At 39.7% G+C, this 20,905-nt stretch overlaps 2 protein-coding genes across 8 annotated transcripts in view; one reads left to right on the top strand and one right to left on the bottom strand.

Annotated features, from left to right (window-relative positions):
• The window catches only part of dysc (whirlin protein dyschronic), an 817,084-nt gene that overhangs the window by 50,097 nt on the left and 746,082 nt on the right, over positions 1-20,905 (bottom strand). The window lies entirely within an intron of this gene.
• Positions 1,333-20,905, top strand: part of LOC145980331 (uncharacterized) — a 112,678-nt gene continuing 93,105 nt past the window's right edge. For both annotated transcript variants that reach the window (XR_014440845.1, XM_083113366.1), the window contains exon 1: positions 1,333-1,495. The gene's annotated coding sequence lies outside the window, so the exon portion shown is untranslated. The remainder of the gene's footprint in view (positions 1,496-20,905) is intronic.

The following is a 20,905-nucleotide window of genomic DNA, read 5'->3' as shown; positions in this document are numbered from 1 at the left end:
TTTTAATACTAAGCCTCGTCTACCAAGATAAAGTAAACTATCCTTGCCCCCCAGTTTTGATACCAAATCGCTCCTACTGTTACATTTACTAATAGTAATGAACTGGCAATAAACAGTAGTTTATTATTATTATTATTTCGACTATTCAGTTTATGACCCCTCCACCAAGCAAGTTATCGATTTTCGATCTCGTCATCAAAGTTCGCGGGTTCGTATCCAGGCCGGGCATGGATGTTCTACCTACATCACTTTCATCCATAGGCGCCGACTCCATGGGGCTTGGGGGGGCGGCTCGAGCCCCTCCCCAATGTTAACGATGTGGGGGCAGAGCCCCCAAATAATTTTGCTTAAGAGGATCTAATGTATTATTTTGCTTCTCTTGTAAAGTTGACTCTGAATTGTGCCACATGAACTTAACTCAAAGTACACATTTGAAATGTTCTAGACCATCAACTCTGGGAGGCTGAGACTGCTATTCCATCAACTTTGGGGGGCTATGACCAGAGACAGCAAAACATATTACTTGTTACTATATACTAAGTATGTAATTATGAGTATTGTTAAATTTTTTACTAAAAAGAGTTTCAAAAAACAATGTGCATGAACTAGGGTAGAGGATGGGACGTTCGGGCTACAAATGGCTCTCACATAACATTCAGAACGACATCATTGATATATTAGGGAGATCTGTTTTGCGCTCCGTGGTAGCAGATATTAAAAGTCGGGAATATTTTGCTATTATGGTTGACGAAACTTGTGACATATCTATCTGTGGACAATTCATATTCTGCATTCGAACTGTAAATAAAAATTTTGATATTTTAGAGAAATTCATGGGCTTTTATGAGATTCCGAACACTGAGGCCAAAACTTAAAAAAAGGGAGAGAGTGAGTCATTTATTAATTTATTTCAGTGATCAGAGCCCCCCCCCCAATAATTTTGACAAGTCGGCGCCCCCGCCTTCATCTAATCATCACACGTCGTCGCTATTATCCAAAAGTGGCAGAACAGCGTCGTTAAATAACAAAAATACGAACTTAACCTCCCAAAAAGTTGAGTTCGGCGTCACTGCAGAGGTACCACGGTGTGTAACGTGTAACAGTACATGTTGAGCGAACGGTGCATTTTCTGTGGAGCGCCCAGTGGGATCTCACACCCCAGTGGAAGAAGGGGATCACTGAGGTTCAGGTGAGCGTCAAGTGACGTAACGACAATCGTCTTGGTAATCAGAAGGAAAGGTGAGACGTGGCAACGTCGCAGTTCACAGCCACCTGAACAAGGAGGGCAGAGCGGCTTCGTGCGGGAGCCCTCTTCATTCAGTCTGTGGACGATCGCGGTTGGAGTTAGTGCTCGTTTTTGCCAGTTGCAACGACAGTTGTTCGGCGTGGGTCGCCGCTGATTGACACACGTCCTCGTTTGTGTCCGCTGTTTACCTTTGGGACTTGTTTGATTTTTTCTGTGCGTGTGCGAAAGTGGTTGACGACGATCGAACACGTAAGTACAGGCATTTAAAATCTTGTTGCACAACTGCACGAGTCTTGAATGACATTCGACATTGAAAAAACACAAAGGGGACGGGTATGAATCATCAGTTATTCAGCAAGTTCTTTTGGTTGGCAAATTTTTCGAGGATGCCAAATGCTGTTACAATATTCAAGTTTTTCACCTTTTGGCTAATCGCAACGATAGGGATGAAAGATTAGAAAATTGATGGAGAGACAATCACCATCACCAAATTCATTTTATGCAACGATAGGCTAATCGGGACTGTGCCATGCAATGTTAATTATCCATTGTCTAGTGCTTTTAAACTATAATGGATAATGTTCAATTAACATTGCATGCTACTCGGGTCTGGACCTACAGTTTAAAGTTTTGAGTGAGTTCACAGAAGGACACCCAGGGCCGGATTTAAAGTGCCACCGCCCCTTTCACATTATTTTCTGTGAAGAGATTTAATTTATTTTACTTCGCTTTTCTGTCTCTTTTGGCTAATCGCGAAGATAAGGATGAAGATGATAAGATGAGATTGTTTGTGATTCTCTCTTCATCTAATTGAAAACAAAACAACAAACGCCCCATAGTAGCTGGCTGTGATTCTAGGCGCCAGAGCCTCGTTAGCAAAATGCAGAGAGATTGACATTGACATCGTGAAGGACGTCCGTCTCCCTAATAATAACCACTGCCGAATCTAAACAATTTTTTACATGCATAACAATCTTCAGGCAAATACAAATTGAATAAAAACAGTTATGTTACAAAAATTATGAACAGTTTTATTTGCTCGTGTTCCAATTTATATCCGTAACTTGTAATTATTGGCTTTGCACCTACGCCTGTATAGCAACACTCACGCAGTCCAAATCACTGCAAAAAGGATCAAATTTGCCGTCACTATATAATGAATGTTCCCCTAGACCCGGGTCTGCTCTATGTCCGCTCTGAGTATGAAGTCAATGTAAACAAAAATACACGTGGCTTGTAAGAAATCTTATTGCTTTACAATGTCAGTTGTAGGAATCTTTCGCCTAGGAATATAGTGCATTAGATAAATCCATACCATTCAACGTAGTGAAGTTGCGGTATCATATATTTTGGGTTGTACGGCTACGACCAATATAACACCAGATAGGAAAGGAACTATTTTTTCAGAAGTCACGTGGTTTTGTTTACATTACCTTCGTTCTTAAAGTGGATGGATAATATGAATCTGGCCCTGAAATTAGATCCCTCTTACAATATGGCACAGAGGCAGTGCCGGCGATTAGGAGGGTAGGGCAGTTGACCTTCCCCACTTTTTGTCTCCTTAAAAGTGTCCCTCCCCTCCCCCCAGTTTTGTCACCCAATCGCCGTTGCTGCACAGAGGGAATTTATGGTGTCATCACCTTTTTAAAGGGGTCTGTTAGCACCCACCTCACAACTGGTTGGTTGTTGAACTTCAGCAAAACTCGCATCCTTTTACACACAGATATATGTTAACGCAACACGTAACACAGAATGGTTTTTTTTTTTATTTTGGTACTACTTTACTATACCTGAGACACCTGGGAATCATTTCTTTCGCACTTTTTTACATTGCTAACGTACTATTCTGCATTCCGGAACACTTATTTAGGTGAAATAATTGAATTTGTTAGGAAAGTAATGTATATTTCTTACATTTACGAGTACTTACTGTTCTTGTTTATTTCCACACACAACATGGCGATAGCTTACCGTTGATCGTTCCTTGAGCCAGAAAAACCATTGACGTTAGCCCAAAAATTAACGATAGCCACACAAACCATCACGGGGACGAGGTATGCCTACTAGGTTAGGTTAGGCCTGTTAGGTTTGGTTCCATTAGCACTCCTTTCGTTCAATTTAGCATATACGGACAATACGAGAGCGTATTGTGCTCTCATGCAGGAAGCAAATGGCGGCAGCAGCAATAGCGCGTCGGAAATAGATTTTCGTACAAAACCACATGCATTCGCATTAAAATGAATCAAAATTACATTCCCGAACATCAACAACGCTATATAAAATGATTTGCGTAAGTACTTTCTCCTGTAAATCTGAAGAAATCTGTCTCAGGTATAGTAAAGTGTTACCTTTATTTTTATTTTAGTACTCCATTAAATATGCCACTAATGGAAAATCACTCTAAGAATCACTGACGTAACCCAACATAGGGTCACCCCCCCTGAAATGTTGCCAAACTATGTAACAAGTTTGATCAATGCAATAAAGACGTTTGCAAATTAATTTGTAACGCATATACTGCTAATCTTGAAATCTTACTTTTACCATAACTCAGCTGAAAACTTAATTAGGAATAACTGGTCTGGAGCAACCAACTTCGTGATGGAAGCAGAAGAGTGTTTTCCACTCGTCTCTTCGGTGTGAAATCTCCCTGGGCTTTCGACGATGACAAAGACGATATATCGCAATATTAAAAATAATATCGTCCAGGCGATATCAATTAGACGATATATCGTGACGATATTTTGGAGAAATATATGGTGTCGGCGATATGTGGTCACGATATTTGGCGATATATATCGTGGAGAGGATATTTCGCCGATATCACGATACTGAAAAATATTCAGAGTCTAGACTTATGGCAATCTTCACTGTTATTCATTAATATACATGTGGCATATTTAAAGGCGGGAGCTATCGGGTTTGAGCCAACGAAAGATTCTTGGCCAAAATATATAGTTTTGACTAGAAAGTATGCTTAAAGACGTGTTAAATTTGCAGGAACTTCTTGCATATCGAGACCCAGACGTGCGCATAGAATATGGTTCCGCTGAGACGGGTTGAATTCCGACATAACTGCATACTTGCAACAAAACAGTCACTTAATTTGTAATATATAGACAAAATAATCCATGCATTAGCAGGTACGGACTACCTCAGTTAATCACTGAGCAGACGAACTTGGAACCGCAGATTCGGCTGCGCGGTAGGAAGACAGAAACTAAAGAACGAGTCGAGTCCATTAAAATTTCGTTTCCACCGAAAGGTATATTTCCAGGATATCATTAGCATAAGATATCCATGCTGAGAGCGCTAATCTATTACTTATTTCTTACCCGCGACTATGAACGGGTGATTCATGTCTGACAATAAGGAAATAGCATGGATGACGGCATGAAAAGGCTGTTCAAGGATATTTTAACATTTCTTGAACGGTTGCGAGTTTCTATATTATTCGTACAGCGTCGTACGTCGCGTGAGGTTCCTTGTGAACAATCTGAAAGTGGCACATGGGTTTCTTTCACAATGCTGCGAAAATTGGTTTGATAATATCATGTCCAACTCATATAGTAGTACAATTGTTTTAATATCATTGTCTAATTGCCGAATCACACGAAACTAGATTTCCTGGCGCTAGACTGGCTACCAGGCTGCAGGGAGAGGGGAGGGGGACAAGCTCCCGGTCGTCCCGTCCATATTAATAAAAAGCCACTATTTGTAGCGTTTTATGAAAATCTAGGAATTACATTGAAAACCAAGTTTAAATTTGAGAGACATTCCATGTTTAAGAAAATGCATTGTTTTGCATGTGTTCCGTTATGTATAGAGCAGTGAATAAGCATGCGGTTTCTGCGTCTTGACACAAATTCAAAAGGCAAGTCTAGAGTTGTGTGTCTGACATGTAGGGTAAGGTTTTAGGGGCAAGAAGATCGGTTCTTCTGCTAACTACTGACAAAGATTGATCAGAAAGGACGAGAAATGTTATGTAATTTATACAGAGATTATAATTAATACCTTTTGACAACGGGAGATCATATTTAATTTATAGTTTGTGGTGTATCATTTATGCGATTCATCCTGTAATAAATAATAACAATACGTTAATAGTAAGAAAATAATTTGGCCTAACCGATTTTTCAGGAAATGGGGGGGGGGGGAGGACTGATCTTGAGATGTCCCGTTTTTTGGGTTAAAATATTATGGTCACCCTACAGCAACTTTGATCATTTTATATAATTGCAGTTTTAATTACGAAAAAAAAAATAAGTGTTGTTTTTTAAACCCTTCAAATGTTACCGTTAAGGAACACGCTTATTGCAGATACATATTTATTTAATACATTCATCATTATATCAAAACAACACTAATCTCTTGGCATTAGTGTTCTTTGCGAGTCCCTTCATCAATTTCATATCATCACTCATCATCTTCGCGATTAGCCAAAAATGGCAGAAATGCGAAGAAAAATAAACCAAATCAATTAATCGATCGACAACAAAAATCTCATATATTTGGAATTCAGGTTCTATGTCCTTCCGTAGCGAAATACCTCATGGAACTGTGTAAAAGATATCAATTTAAAATGTGAATATTTAACAAAGGGTAAGTAGAAAACCCGATACTACTTTTGGAACATGAGCTAATCTCTTGTCATGTAATGCTTCACACCTACCCAACTGCAGAGATACGAATCAGTCTTTTGCACCGAAACAGGCGTTTGGTCATTAACAGTTGATAAGAGCTGAACACAAGAGTAATTCCCAGTTGCTCATTTCGGTAAATGCTTTCCTGGTGGGAAGAGACAAGACGTTCACTGAATTATAATGAGCCCCGCTTGCAGTCGGCCGCCAGAACGCCTAGGGCGCCACCGTGCGGGGCCCTTTGCGATCCGTAAAGCAGGTCGATGTCTGGGGGTAACCATGTAAGGAGGTTGTTTACGGTTCGACGTAGGTGGCTCGCCGTCAACGTCGCAGTTCATCGAACACAATGGGCGCACGGGACACACAAACCCACACAAGGAAAGCTCCCCACATGCCGCAAGACGATGTTGCATAAAGCCGAGACGGAGTAAGTATATTTTCCCACTGTTGTATTCAGGCTAACGTTTTATCGACCGTATCCTTTCGATTTTATCTGCTTATTATACATTAATTTATTGCTAATAGTCTGAGGTATGACATGTTGGCAGGAAACTTACTTCTTATTGTGTTGTTTCCAAGGAGAGGGGTGACCACAAAGGGGACATCTCTTTCCTTCTCTGTATCTTTGAACTTCTTCCTATGTTCTCTTTCTCGTTCTTTCTTTATTTTCCTCTTCTCTACATTTTCTCCCCCCCCCCAGAGAAGTGCCTCTCACGGTATCGGAGCCTTGTATCAATTATGCTCGACCACGAAAGGTCGAGATACAGATTGAATCTACGACAATTGCGATGAAGCCAAAATGACGGACAATTGCGATGATTTTGACGGTGAAGGTCATTTTACAAATTAATGGTAGGGCAATTCCGATGATCAGGATGACTAACCCACAGGTGCACCTAACCTAACTTAACCTAAAAGTGGTTGCAATGCAAGTACGTTTACAAGCTACCTTGCCAGTCTCAAGCCTGGAGAAAGTGTGAAAGGAATGAGTGTTCTATTCGAAAATATCAATATTCCACATAATTCTCTTGTAAGAGGTATTGTACGGGGTGTTAAGTCACCCTTCAATTTGATACAAGATTCAAAATGTCATCGTAATTGCCCACCCGCCCTTTCACTTCTGTGTTCATCGCAATTGTCCGGCTACCAACAGATTTTCCCCAACCAACATCATAAAAATTAAATTAATCATAGAGTTATCAGTTTTCCGACTATAATCTGTCATCGATTTCCCAATCTGTAGAGGCACCCAAATTCCAACCCCTCTTCCACGTATAGTACACCCTGGACTGCTTTTGCAGACTAACGAGGCTCTGGCGCCCTACCCATCTCATCACTATTCATTATTTTCAGGATTAGCCAAAAGTGGAAGAAAAGCGAAGTAAAATAAACTAAATTATTCAATCAATACCAGTTAGTACTATACTCTGTCTCGGGAATTTGTGAGCATGCGAACGAAAACTTGTCCTCTGCGCAACGCGAGAGGGAGTAGAACTGGATATTTTCGGTGTTCAAGATGCAATATGACTATGAAAACCAGGTCTTACTAAACTGATTTAATGAAGCTGGCATATTATTTTTGGCATTTTAAGAAATAGGTTTAAAAACGTATTCACCTTCATAAAGTTATGCACGTTCAAAATAAAAAACGTTGAAATATTCTAAATTGTTGATTTTAGACTTTCTGCATGCTCCATTTGCGTCTGTCTACTCCTGATTTATGAACCGGAAGGATCCTGTGGAAAATTTCTGATTCCGTGGCGGAGTGGTTAGCGTAGTGCACTACGAAATCACTTGTTCCATGTTCCAATTCATCATTCACCATTTAATCTGAAGAGGTAGAAAACAGACTTCAATATACGACCCAACAATCTTTTATAGGCACGTCCCCCTATATTGAAAAACAAACAAAAGCTCTTTTCTGACATAATTACAACAATCAGACATGCATTATTTGTTTCCTTCTTATCCACAATTGCTCATAAGAATCAGATAATGAAACATCACGAACAACATGTTAAAAGTACTTGTATAATCACCCTCCTTTTACAAGACATCTACACAATGCTTAAGACAGCCAAACAAAAACGAAAGATATTTCAGAAATCAAAGGTTTTTGCACCCCTACTGACAGTGTGATAAATCTTTATTTTGACTCGGTTTCGTGACAACTCATGCCGAAAAGAAGGAAGAAAAAGAATTGTAATGCTTTTAGTCTGTAAGAAAGTCGGTTGATCAAAACGAAATTATCTCGTTATCTTTCCTAAGGGAATAACCATTTTAAATTTCACATGACGTGCACAAAAAAAAAATCGTTGAACTGAAGCCGCATGCGGTGATATAGAAAAAAAGGGAGAGGAAAGCTTTTTAAAACATGAATGGTCGCGGAAAACAATAAACAACGCAAACCAACCGATATGATTTTCTGCGCGAATTTGCATAAAATTGCAATTCTATTGCTGCGCTTGATGGCGTTTGCTGATTGCAAAACCGCTTTGCACCGGGAGCTTCCTCCATGAATTGAAAATTCCAAGGTCGTTGCGTTTAATAATTGAAACGATATTGCTTCCGTTGCCCTAGTCCAAGGTATACAGTGCGTTCGTTTTGGCTCTGGGCCGAGATAGCGCGTGACATGTCGCAGATGCCGGCATTTTCGTTCCGTAACGTCTCGCTTATTTAACCACATATCTTTAGCATGTAGACAATTATAACAGTTGGGCTGAAAAGTTCGTAGGCTGACTCATAGATGGCGTTACTAGAATTAAATCCATGTGATTTTTACTTAGTACTAACCTTCAAAAGATACGTGTATAAATTTCACAGCTGCCGGATAATTAGTTCGTGAGATATAGCATTGTGAGTGAAGCAGCTTTTGTTATTGTGAAAAAATGGATAAAAAAGAATTTCGTGTGTTAATATAAAGCATTGCTTTTTGGCGAAAAAAAATACTGTTGAAGCCAAGGCTTGGCTTGATAAACATTATTCGGACTCTGCACCAGGAAAATCAACCGTTGAGAAGTGGTTTGCTAAATTTAAACGAGGCGAAATGAGCATCGAAGACGATGCACGCAGTGGACGCCCCAAAGAGGCTGTTACCGACGAAAACATCAAAAAAGTCCACAAAATAATTTTAAATGATCGTAAAGTGAAGTTGATCGAGATAGCTGAGACTTTAAAAATATCAAAGGAACGTGTTGGACATATTGTGCACGAATATTTGAACATGCGAAAGCTGTGTGCAAAATGGGTGCCGCGCGTGCTCACAATCGATCAAAAGCAACAACGTTTTGATGATTCGGAGCAATGTTTAGCGATATTCAACCGTAATAAAATTGCTTCCCCATCCACCATATTCTCCAGATCTGGCCCCCAGTGACTTTTTCCTGTTTGCAGACCTTAAAAGAATGCTCGCTGGAAAGAAATTTAGCACTGATGAAGAGGTAATCGCCGAAACTGAGGCCTATTTTGAGGCTAAAGAGAAATCGTACTATAAAAATGGCATCGAAAAATTGTATGACCGCTATAATAGTTGTATCGCCCTCGAAGGCAACTATATTGAATAATAAAATCGAATTTTGTCAAAAAAATATTTTTTACTATGTTAGCCTACGAACTTTTCAGCCCAACTGTTATTTACATTTGCATATCGAGTGCTAACCTGTGTTATAAGTAGACTTCGGATTTTTTAAATTTAACCTATTTTTTCCTTTACAGGTATGTAAGAAATAATAAGTTATGTCAGCGTTTCGTTAAAAAACGCAACAGCTGATGAAAGTTTAGAGTGCCTAAAAAACTATTTTGCTTGTTATAACCTATTTTAAGTTTATGCGCCTAAATCAAGCCTTGTTTTAGGTTTTTATATATTTTTAAAGGTTTTTACTGGATTTTTATGTCACACAGTTGCTTTGTTTTGTCAGGAAAAAAGTCAATGACGAACGTGTTTGAAACGTTCTCTCTGTCGATTTCCCTTTCTTCAAGTCCATGGTGATTTTTCAAAGCTCTAAACAAAGCAAAATGTCTGGTGCCACTGTTACCTGTACAATCCAAAGTGGTCTGACCTGTGTGGTCTTGCTCACTTTCGCGTCACTTCGGTGCTTTGTGGCATTCAAAACCTTGCAAACTAACATTTCAGCATTAAAGTTTGCACCACTGACTATGTTTTTGTTGAACGGTTATTATTTTCAGCATATAAGATGATCCTCACAGACAAAATTGCGGAGTTTACCTATGGATAACATGAAAAACGATTGTTACCTAACTATACAGTGAAGAGTGGATTTTAATAGCAAATTTCCAATGGTAAGTTCTGCGATCGCCGTAGGGTTAGGCAACACACACAACTTTATGCAAGATCGTGCGTATTTCAGGCTTTTCATTGCCGGTGACTATACCTAATCAGCATTTTTCAGGATTTTTGAACTCTTAAGTTTCTTGAACTTACTTCAGGATTTTTCGAGCCTAACTTATGATTCTTAAGACCTATTTTAGGGTTTTTAGAACCTATTTTAAGGTTTTTTAAACCTATTTTAGGATTTTTACAGCCTATTTTAGGAACCTAAAGCACACGTTTTAGAATCTAAAAATCCGAGGTCTAGTTATAAGATATGTTCAAAGTTGTTCACGCGCTATATCGGCCCAGAGCCCAAACGAACGCACAAGCATCTGTGGAAATGGCATCTGCTCAGATAAGCTCACTGGGCCTGGACCGCTGTGTAATGTGCCTCCACTGGTGATCGCAGCCGGGACCCCTTGATTACAAGGCGACGCGTTTCCATTACGTCATCGAAGAGGTCTGTCTCGTGTGCAAGGAGGTTTGTCTCGGTCTCGTGACAGTGTGTCACGCACAAACTGTAGCATCGTATAGACTATAGAGGTTAAAGCAATCAACTTCACTTAATTACAATTCTCTCTATTGACACTTGTTTCGATGCTACGAACAGTCGAAACACGAAATTATATCCTGAATGTATGCAACCACGCGCCACAGTTGTCACTAATTTCACTGAAAGGCTAACCGGGACTGGACCTTTAGTTTGAAGTGCAATCAGAACAAGCATGTATCGAACCCGTGACCCCTTGTTACAAGGCGACGGCGTTACCACGACGATTAATTGTGCAGTTACGATAAACAAAATATATGTCCTGTAAATAAATAATCAGGTAGATATCTGCTTAGGTTCGAATAAGTCGGTAGGAATGTAATTTTGGTTGAAATCAAATTTTCAAGTATCATACATTATAGTTAACAAGAAAAGGAAAACGGGTAAAGTCGGTTTTCTACCTAGGTGCGTGAATCGCGATGACAACAGACGACCAACTAAAACAGACGATTGGGCAAGCACACACATCAAGGATTCGAACCTAAAGTCTCCGGCACCGTGTCTTTTACACGGGTAGAGTCGAATTACTTTCGGAACATCTCCAGCGGACTGCGCGAGTCTGTCTAGCGAGCCTATTGGGCGTGCAGAACCTGAGTAAGGGGCTTAGCGATAGGTTCTGGGTGAGATGACGTCAGCGGCTCGCTTGATTAATTGGCTGGTTCGAGAGTTGTGACTCGTTCCGAAGCTTCAAATGCATAACTGCCAAAGATGTTACGGAAATAATCTCCCTCTACACATTTTGTCGAATTCTTTCGGTACATAAAGTACATGATAGCGAAAAACTCACATTTGCACGGCAAAGTGCTGCCGCTCGGTACCAGACCTAACCTTTTTTTTTTTAAAGAAGATACTTTCTTTTGATATCACAAAATCGTTTCCCTTTCTATATTCGACACGGCAGGGAAAGTAATGCTGCTTTTATGCAGATGTGACGGTGCATCTTTCGTCGAGACCACATTGCTATGCATGTTCTTTTATCCGTAGCTGCACGGCTCGACATGGAGAAAGGGATGAATGGGAAAAATCTATTCAACGGCAACTGCTGGAGAAAGTGATTAACCCTCATGGTATTGACAGGGTAGGAGATAGAGAGAAGGAAAAGGATTAAGACCTTTCTCTCGCATGGAACTGTTTCCAAAGGAAAGGAAGAGTGTTGAACGAATTACCCCGTGTTTAGCTTGATTGCATTGTTTCTTTGCTTTCACCAGTGGCGCCTTTGCGACCTCCTCCCGTGTCGGACCTAAGCCCAATGATTGCTGCCACTACAGTTTTAAGCAATCCGATTGTCTGACGTGACGTCATTAGTGAAGTTAGGTTAGGCTGGGTTAGAAGAAGAAAGAGTGTTGTGGTACTAATTCCAACCATTGATTTTATCTGTTGCTCGTTTGGTATAACGACGCATAGGCGTTCGTACAGGGGGGCAAAGGGTGAAGTTGCCCCCTAATATTTATAGCCGTTAATAAACAATGTTTATTAAACAGATCTACCAAACCACACGAAAATTGAAGTGAATACTCTAGAACAGTGTTTCTGGTGTCAATAATACTGGGCCGCGACAGGTTCTCCTGACGTTAGCGACTTGCAGCCTGAGCTGACAACCACCTGGCCTTTGGTTCGGGTTTCATCAGCGATAAGAGATGCCAGTGGCGGTGAATGATCTAACGTGGGGGCGCGTTGCTTCCCGCCCTTCGAAAATTGATGTTGACGGGTGATCACCACGGCCAATTTAGTTTGCGCAACAATTTCCAACAAATATACTGAAGTGGAAATATTCTGTTTAACTGGAATTATTCGGTGTCCGAAATGGAACATGCCAATGAGAACTAACCAAATTTATTTAATGATATAGGCCAAAGAAAACAAAGATTCCATTATATCCAGTCATAGTCAACTAGTTTAAATCAAATTATGTAATTGTCAACAAACGTACCCATACAGCACAACATGGTTTCAGATATGTTACGGATACGTAACTCGTGAAACATTGTAACATTGCGAAACATTACTGTGATGTTTCAGGTACGTTTCATCAATGCAAAAATGTCCGCGAATCTAACATAACATTCGTAATGTTAGAGAAACATGGCAGTGCAACATTACAGAAACGTGTCAATGTAACATTGCAGAAACATGTCAGGAGAACATTACAGATACATTTCCGTAAGGTTTTGTGATATTTCAGTTACATGACAGTGATATTTTTTCACATTATTCCCATACAGCACAACATGGTTTATAGTGGAACGAATGCTCTCTATGATTATGCCATTTACTTATTAAAATTTAATATCAAGGGTAAATATTAATTAACATATGAAGTTAAAAAAATACAAAGCTATTTACAAGTAAAATTGATGAAATCGGGGCATGGACTTCTAAAAAACGAATTTCCCGGTCCTCGGGCTCATGAAGGTTTCAGAGACACTGCTCCAGAAGGAGTTCTAAGTAGATATAATTTTTCACAATTTGGAATATCGTATCGTTTTTTCGAAAGAGGAAATTTCAAATACTGCGTCGGTCAAAGGACCAACCGAGCCTTAACAAGCAAAATTTTGATTTGGGAGAGAACAAGATGGCGAGGTAAATCTCGATTTCACGCTCCGAGAACTATTATCTTCACCCCCAGTTTCACTCACCTCATTCTCACACACTTGCTGTTTCCGGCAAACTGTTTGCATTGGAGAGAACCTTCGTCTCACGGCGACTGTCGCGGTGATCCTCGTCTCGCTGGGACAAACGGCGACTGACATCTACGGTTCGCAGCCTTCGCGGTGCTTTCTCGTTCTGTGAAATCAGAGAGCAAGTTGTCGCCTTCGAACTCTTGACTGTGAAACCTAAAGGAGGGCCCAAATTACCCACAACGCCTTTGTAATATTAGCAGTGGCGTCGCGTGCGGTTCGCATACGAGTGTTCACAATAATGTTCTTGTACTGAATGCAGATTTACTCCTCTCCTTTTTCAAGAATTCTTCCCCAAAATCACGCTATATTTGAAATAATACAAGAAGGACCTTGAGGAAATTTTCCCTCTCCCCTTAAAATCCGCCAGGTTTAGCGAATTCTCGCTAAAGTTTGCAAATATGTAGCACAGACCTATTCGAGTCCCCCAAACATACCTTGTATATGCTGCACTCTGGTGCCGAATGTAAGAAGTATTTCAGCTTGCATCAGTTCGCACAGCGAAGTGAACATCTTCGGGCTATAGTGGCCAACAGCCCCTTAGCTGTCAGCTCTATGCAACACCCACAGCAATTGTGTTCAACGCCCTCGGTGGAACACCGTAGGAGTAATCAGTGTTACCAACTATCTTGAAAAGTTATCAGACGTGAAAGAAGTCTTGTCAAGAGTAAATTGTGTGTATATACTCGTACATCAAACAGCATTTTTTCGAAAAAATATGTGTATGTGTGTGTGTGTGCATTTAATATGTACGTAATTTAAAACATATACATGAGTGTTCACGTGCTCATGCGAACATTATCAGGCGACGCGCCTGAATATTTGTGCTGCGGATATAATTCACTGGTTACGATTAGTGATGGAGTCGAATGAAAAATAACAAAATGGAACATGGTTAAATAACACCGTTGTATAAACAACATAATGATTTGAGAATATAATGTAAATGATAAAAAATAATACGATAATTACAGAGCTGGACTAATTTTATGACATGTGCCGAATCGACGTCACGAAAGAGAAAAAAAAGAATAGCCTGTGCTTAAACCTACCACAGATAATCAGGGGTAGAAAAACAAACTAATTCAGCCCCTCCCACTTTTTTTTTTTTTTTTTTTTTTTTTTTTTTGCAAATAAGGTCTAAGAAAGCCTTGCAACTAAGATAAAACTACACATTTTGAAATATATAAAACATTTAACTTATTAATTAACACAAGTATTTAATTCTTGCATCAGATTGATATTCCTAAAAAGGCTGAACTAGTAACAGCATGAAGAACTATGCAATACATTCTATTATATGGCCGACTATACCATATCGCTGTAGATTTTAAAAATCGGCTAGCAACAGTGAAAAAAATTATAATGGCATGTTCATTATTCTGATATAATGATTCAGACGATACTAAAAACGTACCAGCATTACAAAATACATATTGTACTCGTTACTTAAGAAAATAGTTAAAGCAAATTTCCATAAGTGAACTAGAAATATTTAAAAATAAGATATTTTTCTACCCCTATATATAATTTTTTAATCACTCATGCAACGATTCAGGTGGTTGTATTTTCCACACTCGACACCCACAGCTGTGGTGCTGCCTTGACTGTTTTTTGTGATCCCCGTATCCAGAAACGCTTGAGGTGGAAGATTCTTCACGAATTGCTGATTGCTGTGATGTTGCCGCGTGACCCTTCTCCAAGGATGAAGCGTCAGAGGATGCTTCCTCCGAGAGATGGAGGACGGGATGTCAGTCGGAACGACCCTAACTGTAAAGGCTGCCGCTCTTCCTGGAAGAGGCCGAAACGTGGTCACTCATGCATCTTTCGGCAGGCGGGAAGCCTCTGAAACCGTGTAACCTCTACCACTTGATACATTCACGATTTGCTCTTGCTTGCGTGAACTGTGACCTTTGGGTACGTTTTCAGAAATTTGTACACTTAGATTAACGCTTAAAAGAATAACGAATTAGACTTTTTTCATGTCCAGATATCATTAGAATAATTAAATCAAGAAGACTTAGGTAGGCAGGTCATGTGGCACGAATGGGAGAGGAAAGAGAAGTTTAAAGGATTCTTGTTGGGAAACCTGATGGTAAGAGATCTGTAGGAAAGTCAAGATGGAGATGGACCTAAAGGATTGGATTGATCTTGCCCAGATGGGAGGTTTGTGTTGCTGCAGCCATAAACCTTCGGGTTTAAGAAGGCTAAAGCGTTAGTTAGACTTTTGTGTACAAATGCGAGTGTTAATTATGAAGGGATTCCCTTGATTACAAAGCGGGGGCTTTTGGAATATCGGAAAACGCTAGCAAATTGTCTCACAGTGTAATAGTAGACAAGGTTCATATTTTACACCAGGACGGAAGAAAATAACAACATTTAAGCAATCGTGGCGGTTATCGACAAGTCAATATGCAATTGGAACACAAAGGATTACAAGGCTTCCAAATTTTAAGGGACGGTCTCCCGCGTCCCATGAAAATCTTTCCCAGAAAGTCATTTGTCCCGTATTTCAAAATTACACATTTCCCGGCTGCATCCATGCTTCTGAACGTATAGATCATTAAGTTTTCTTTCATCGGTGGTAATGTAATGTGAGACAGTGCCTCTTCCGCTACCTCCTCAGCACTCTCCTATTTCCTACCCAGCGAGCATAGTTTGTAGGAACTCCATCGTGCGATTGATAACCGTAGAGTCTTCTACTGCAAAATAACATCTCTGGAAGTTCTACATTTACAGCTTGGGAGCGAGTCGTAACTCCTGAAGCAACCAATCCACAAATGAGCTGATGACGTCATCTCAACCCAGCACCTATCTTGCTCACGCTTTAGACTGTTGGTAGGCTCACTATACCGTGATATCTTTGGCTACTATTCGGATCACCCCCTTCATTTGTTCCCCGTTTTGCAAGTTATGTCCCGACCCCCGTCTCGACCCCCTCTGACTGAAGAAAGCCAATAATAAGAAGCATCCTCATCTATCAGTCAGAGGACCCACCTGAGCCCGGCAAGCTTCGGCGAGCAGCTGAGGTCGAGCGGATCCAGGTTGGCGCCCTGGGGGGTGGGTAGCCGTCCCTCCTGCTTTTTAAACTGTATGTGGTTGTGTACTGTCAGCACCAGAGGAGGGATTTTAGAGTGTGTGTCGTGAAGACTATCAAGATGATATTAAGAATCTTAATTGTATTGTTTATTTGCACTTGTTGTGTTTGATTGGGATATGGACCTTGAACGGAATAGACCAAGAGAAAGCCTCGACTCACATACATCAAGAAGAGACGAGAGAAATGAGGATGACAATAATCAGCCTAATATGGAGGATCCAATTACGGAAGGAGCCCAGCAAGAGGATGATAATATGAGTATGATTCGATTCCACATAAAGGAACTACATGCGGGGATAGCCCGCGAAAAGATATCTGTCACTTCAAAGACCTTGATGACAGACATTATTAGTAAAATACTTGCAGAATACGAAGATCTGAAGACTAAGTTAGAGGTTACCCTCGCAGTTAATGACGAGATTAAAAAAGATAAGCAGTACCTCCAAGAGATACTGAGATCAAGAGAAACATTAAATACACAAACCGAAAATAATGAGAATTCAACTTATGCTGGAAAACTAAAGATGAATACAATACCAGAAATACCTAAACCCTCAAAAGCTTCTAAACCAACTTTATTCATTAAAGCGAAAGAAAAGACACCAAAAGATATTCTAAGGGTAATTACGTCGAATATAAAGCCTGCAGAAGATAAGATACGCATCACCAACATGCGTTCAACTAAAGAACTATTAATAGTTGAACTGGAATCTGACCAGGAACTTAAACGTATGAAAGATAATCCTAAACTTCTTCAATGTGGACTACAGATGGAACCCACGAGGAAGAAAAATCCTATGGTAATTTTGTACGATATACCTAAGTCGTACAAAGACGAGGAATTAATGGATGAATTGTATCATATGAACTTTAGTGAAATTATGACTGATGAGGAAATGTATAACAACCTGAGATTTAGGTTTCGGACTGGTAGGCGAAATCAAGCTTCATCTCATGTAGTATTAGAAACATCACCAAACATGAGAAACATAATCCTAAGTAAAGGTAGACTGTTTTTACACTTTTCAGTGGTTACTGCTAGAGATTTTATTTCGGTGCCAAGATGCTTTAAATGTAAAGACTTGGGGCATATCAGTAAGTTTTGTAATAAAGAGACAGTGTGTGGGAAATGTGGAGAATCCCATGCAGAGGAAAACTGTCCGTCGGCAAATATATGGATTTGTATACCTTGTAAAATACGAGATAGAAACTGCGCTAAAGAAGAGTGTCCAACTTATAGAGAGATAAGAGATAGAATTATCTCTAAAATCAATTATGGATAATCTTCCTCCTGACATACATAGCAAAACTTTAGATGAAATTAAACTGATCCAAATTAATGCGCAGGGTTCTAAGATAGCAACCCAAGAACTGATAAACTATATTAACTCCCATAATATAGATATTGCTCTTATTCAGGAACCTTATCACCTGAAAGGAAAACCAGTTGGCATTCCTAGTCGAATGCAAGTCTACTCAATATCTGATAAACCAATGGCATTTACTATAATAGCCAATAGTGACCTACAAATATTTTGGTTAAAGAATTATTCTACATCTCATTGTATAGTAACAAAAATCTGCTTAAAAGATGATAGTTGGATATTAGTAAATATGTATTGCCAATATAAAGATCCTATACAACCTTATTTAGATCAACTGGAGAGAATTGCTACTGACCTATCCACGACTAACATCATAATTGGAATGGACTCGAATGCTAAGTCAAAGCATTGGTCTAGCAAGGTCACAGATGACCGTGGTTTGGAGCTGGAAGACCTGCTGGCTAGCAAAAATTTACATGTCATAAACAAAAGATCAGATACTCCAACCTATGCTAACAGAGCAGGAGCAACATCTAATATTGATTTAACAGTGTCAAATACGAATGGGCGGTTATCAATAGATAACTGGTGGGTTGCTGAGAAGCTGACAGTCAGTGACCACAATTTGATCAGTTTCTGTATCAAACTTAAAAGACGACACACACTAGTTAATAAAAGAATAACCAAAAGAAAATGGAATATGCGTGACCAGGAAATGTTACGCACCTTAATGGTAAATGAAATAAAGCACAATCCGATAACCTTGGACAATACGATATCAAAAAATGTAGCTATAGTCACGCATATATTGGTAACAGTACCACGCCATATTTCGAAGGTGAAAGAGCAAAAGTGTACACAAACCTGGCCAGAGTACATTATGAGAAGACGCAATATTACGCGAAAACTCAGAAAGCTCTATCAAAAATCCAAGACGGACAGAGATAGAAGATACTACTTAGAGAAGTACCGAGATTCTAAATGGAAATATGGTAAGCTTATTGAACAATACAAGATCAAATCTTGGGCCTCTTTACTACAACGAGAGATCCTCAAAAATCCTTGGAGTATGCCATATAAAATAGCAGTTCAAAAGAAGTCACAGAAATTTGTTCCTGTGCCATTTAAGAAGAGTGACAAATCCTACACAAGATCGTGGCAGGATTCTGTAAGCTTGATAATGGATGAACTGCTACCATTGGACGACTCTGAAGAGGACACACCAATACAGAGCAACATAAGATCTACAACTGATCTAACCTATGAAAATCCTATATTGGTGATGCCATTTGCACAAGAAGAAATTGCCGCTGTGATTGATAGATTAAAAAATGGCAAAGCCCCTGGTCCTGATGGAATTCTAAACGAGTTAATCAAAATTACCAAAAACCAACTTCTTGGTGGGTTACAGATAATCTACAACCAATGTTTAGCAGAAGGGATCTTCCCTGAAGAATGGAAATTAGCATCGTTAGTGCTCTTCTTAAAGGATACCAAAAGAGATCCATCCAACGTAAAATCCTATAGACCAATTTGCCTTTTGGATGTTTTGGGCAAAGTTTTTGAAAGGCTGATTACAAAGAGACTAAATGAAAGACTTCTATTAACGAGGAACTCGAGCAAACAGTATGGCTTCATCAAAGGACGCTCTACCGAGGATGCGGTCAATCGTGTGATAACATCTATAAACCAAACCTATCATAAATATGTTACTGGAATTACAATTGACATTAGCGGAGCGTTCAATAATGTATGGTGGCCATACTTATTACAAGAATTAAGAAGGCTCCAGATTCCTAAGCCTCTCTATAGCTTAATTAGTGATTATTTGAGACATAGGAAAGTACAGTTCATTTGGGGACACGAGACAATCTACAGGGGTGTCAACAAGGGCTGTCCTCAGGGCTCTGTCCTGGGGCCAGTCCTTTGGAATATTACTTTGGAGCCACTACTGGTGGCTCTAAGTAAGATGGATGAAATCATAGATACTGTTGCTTATGCAGATGATCTATTAATTATAACTGGCTCAAACAACCGTAAAGACTTGGAGCATAACGCAAATAAGATCCTGAATCAGATAGCTAATTGGTCTGAGGAATCCAAACTGACCATAGCAAAGGAGAAAACATACCAAATCCTCCTAAAAGGAAAATTGGATCGAGCGCCTATATTTAAATATCAAAACACGTCAATTAAAAACGTTCAAGTTATTAAATACCTTGGAATTTATATTGAAAGTAAAATGGGCCTAAGAGCTCATGTAAACAGGGTTACAGCAAAGGCCAAGTCAGCATTACACAATATATTAAGTATGGGTAATACTGCATTTAAGATCCCACTCAGAATCGCAATGCAGTATTATGAAGCGATATTTGTTACTACTATATGCTATGCAGCATCTACCTGGGCCTTTCTTACTAAGAAGAAAACCGTCCGGGATTGTCTGAGATCAGCACAACGTAATGTCCTGCTGAGAATTCTTGGGGCCTTCCGCACAACATCAACCATGTCAACTATAATACTAGCTGGAGTTTTGCCAATAGATTTTGAAGTCCAAAGACATGCCTCCAGATATTGGCTTCGGAAAGGAGACCAGGATAAGATACTCATGCTCCTGGGAATCAATGCGATTACTATTCAGGACATTGATCTAGCCCTACAAAATAGATGGCAACAGGAGTGGAGACAGTGTTCGGGGTCAGAACACACGAAACTGTACATGCCCGACGCTAAATTCTGGACCAAGAACTCATTCTTTAATCCAAGTAAAGGACTGATACATCTTATTACAGGGCATGGCCCTTATAAGACTTACTTGAAACGCTTTGGCCTTAATTCAGACGACCAGTGTCAACTTTGCAGGACTACCGACACCCCAGAACACGCCGTGTTCTTCTGTAATAAATTTCAAGAACCCAAAATAAAGGAACTTAGGGCCAAATTGGAACCTGATCTTATAAGACAACAACTTAATTGCCAACAAAAATTCTCTATAATAAATGCTCTGGCTGAGCTAATATCTACGCTCGAGGAGGT

Source organism: Lepisma saccharinum, chromosome 27, assembly GCF_977018435.1.
Source record: "Lepisma saccharinum chromosome 27, izLepSacc3.1, whole genome shotgun sequence".
Taxonomy (NCBI): domain Eukaryota; kingdom Metazoa; phylum Arthropoda; class Insecta; order Zygentoma; family Lepismatidae; genus Lepisma; species Lepisma saccharinum.
Note: the sequence above shows the minus strand (reverse complement) of the source record. Positions and strands in the feature narration are given on the sequence as shown.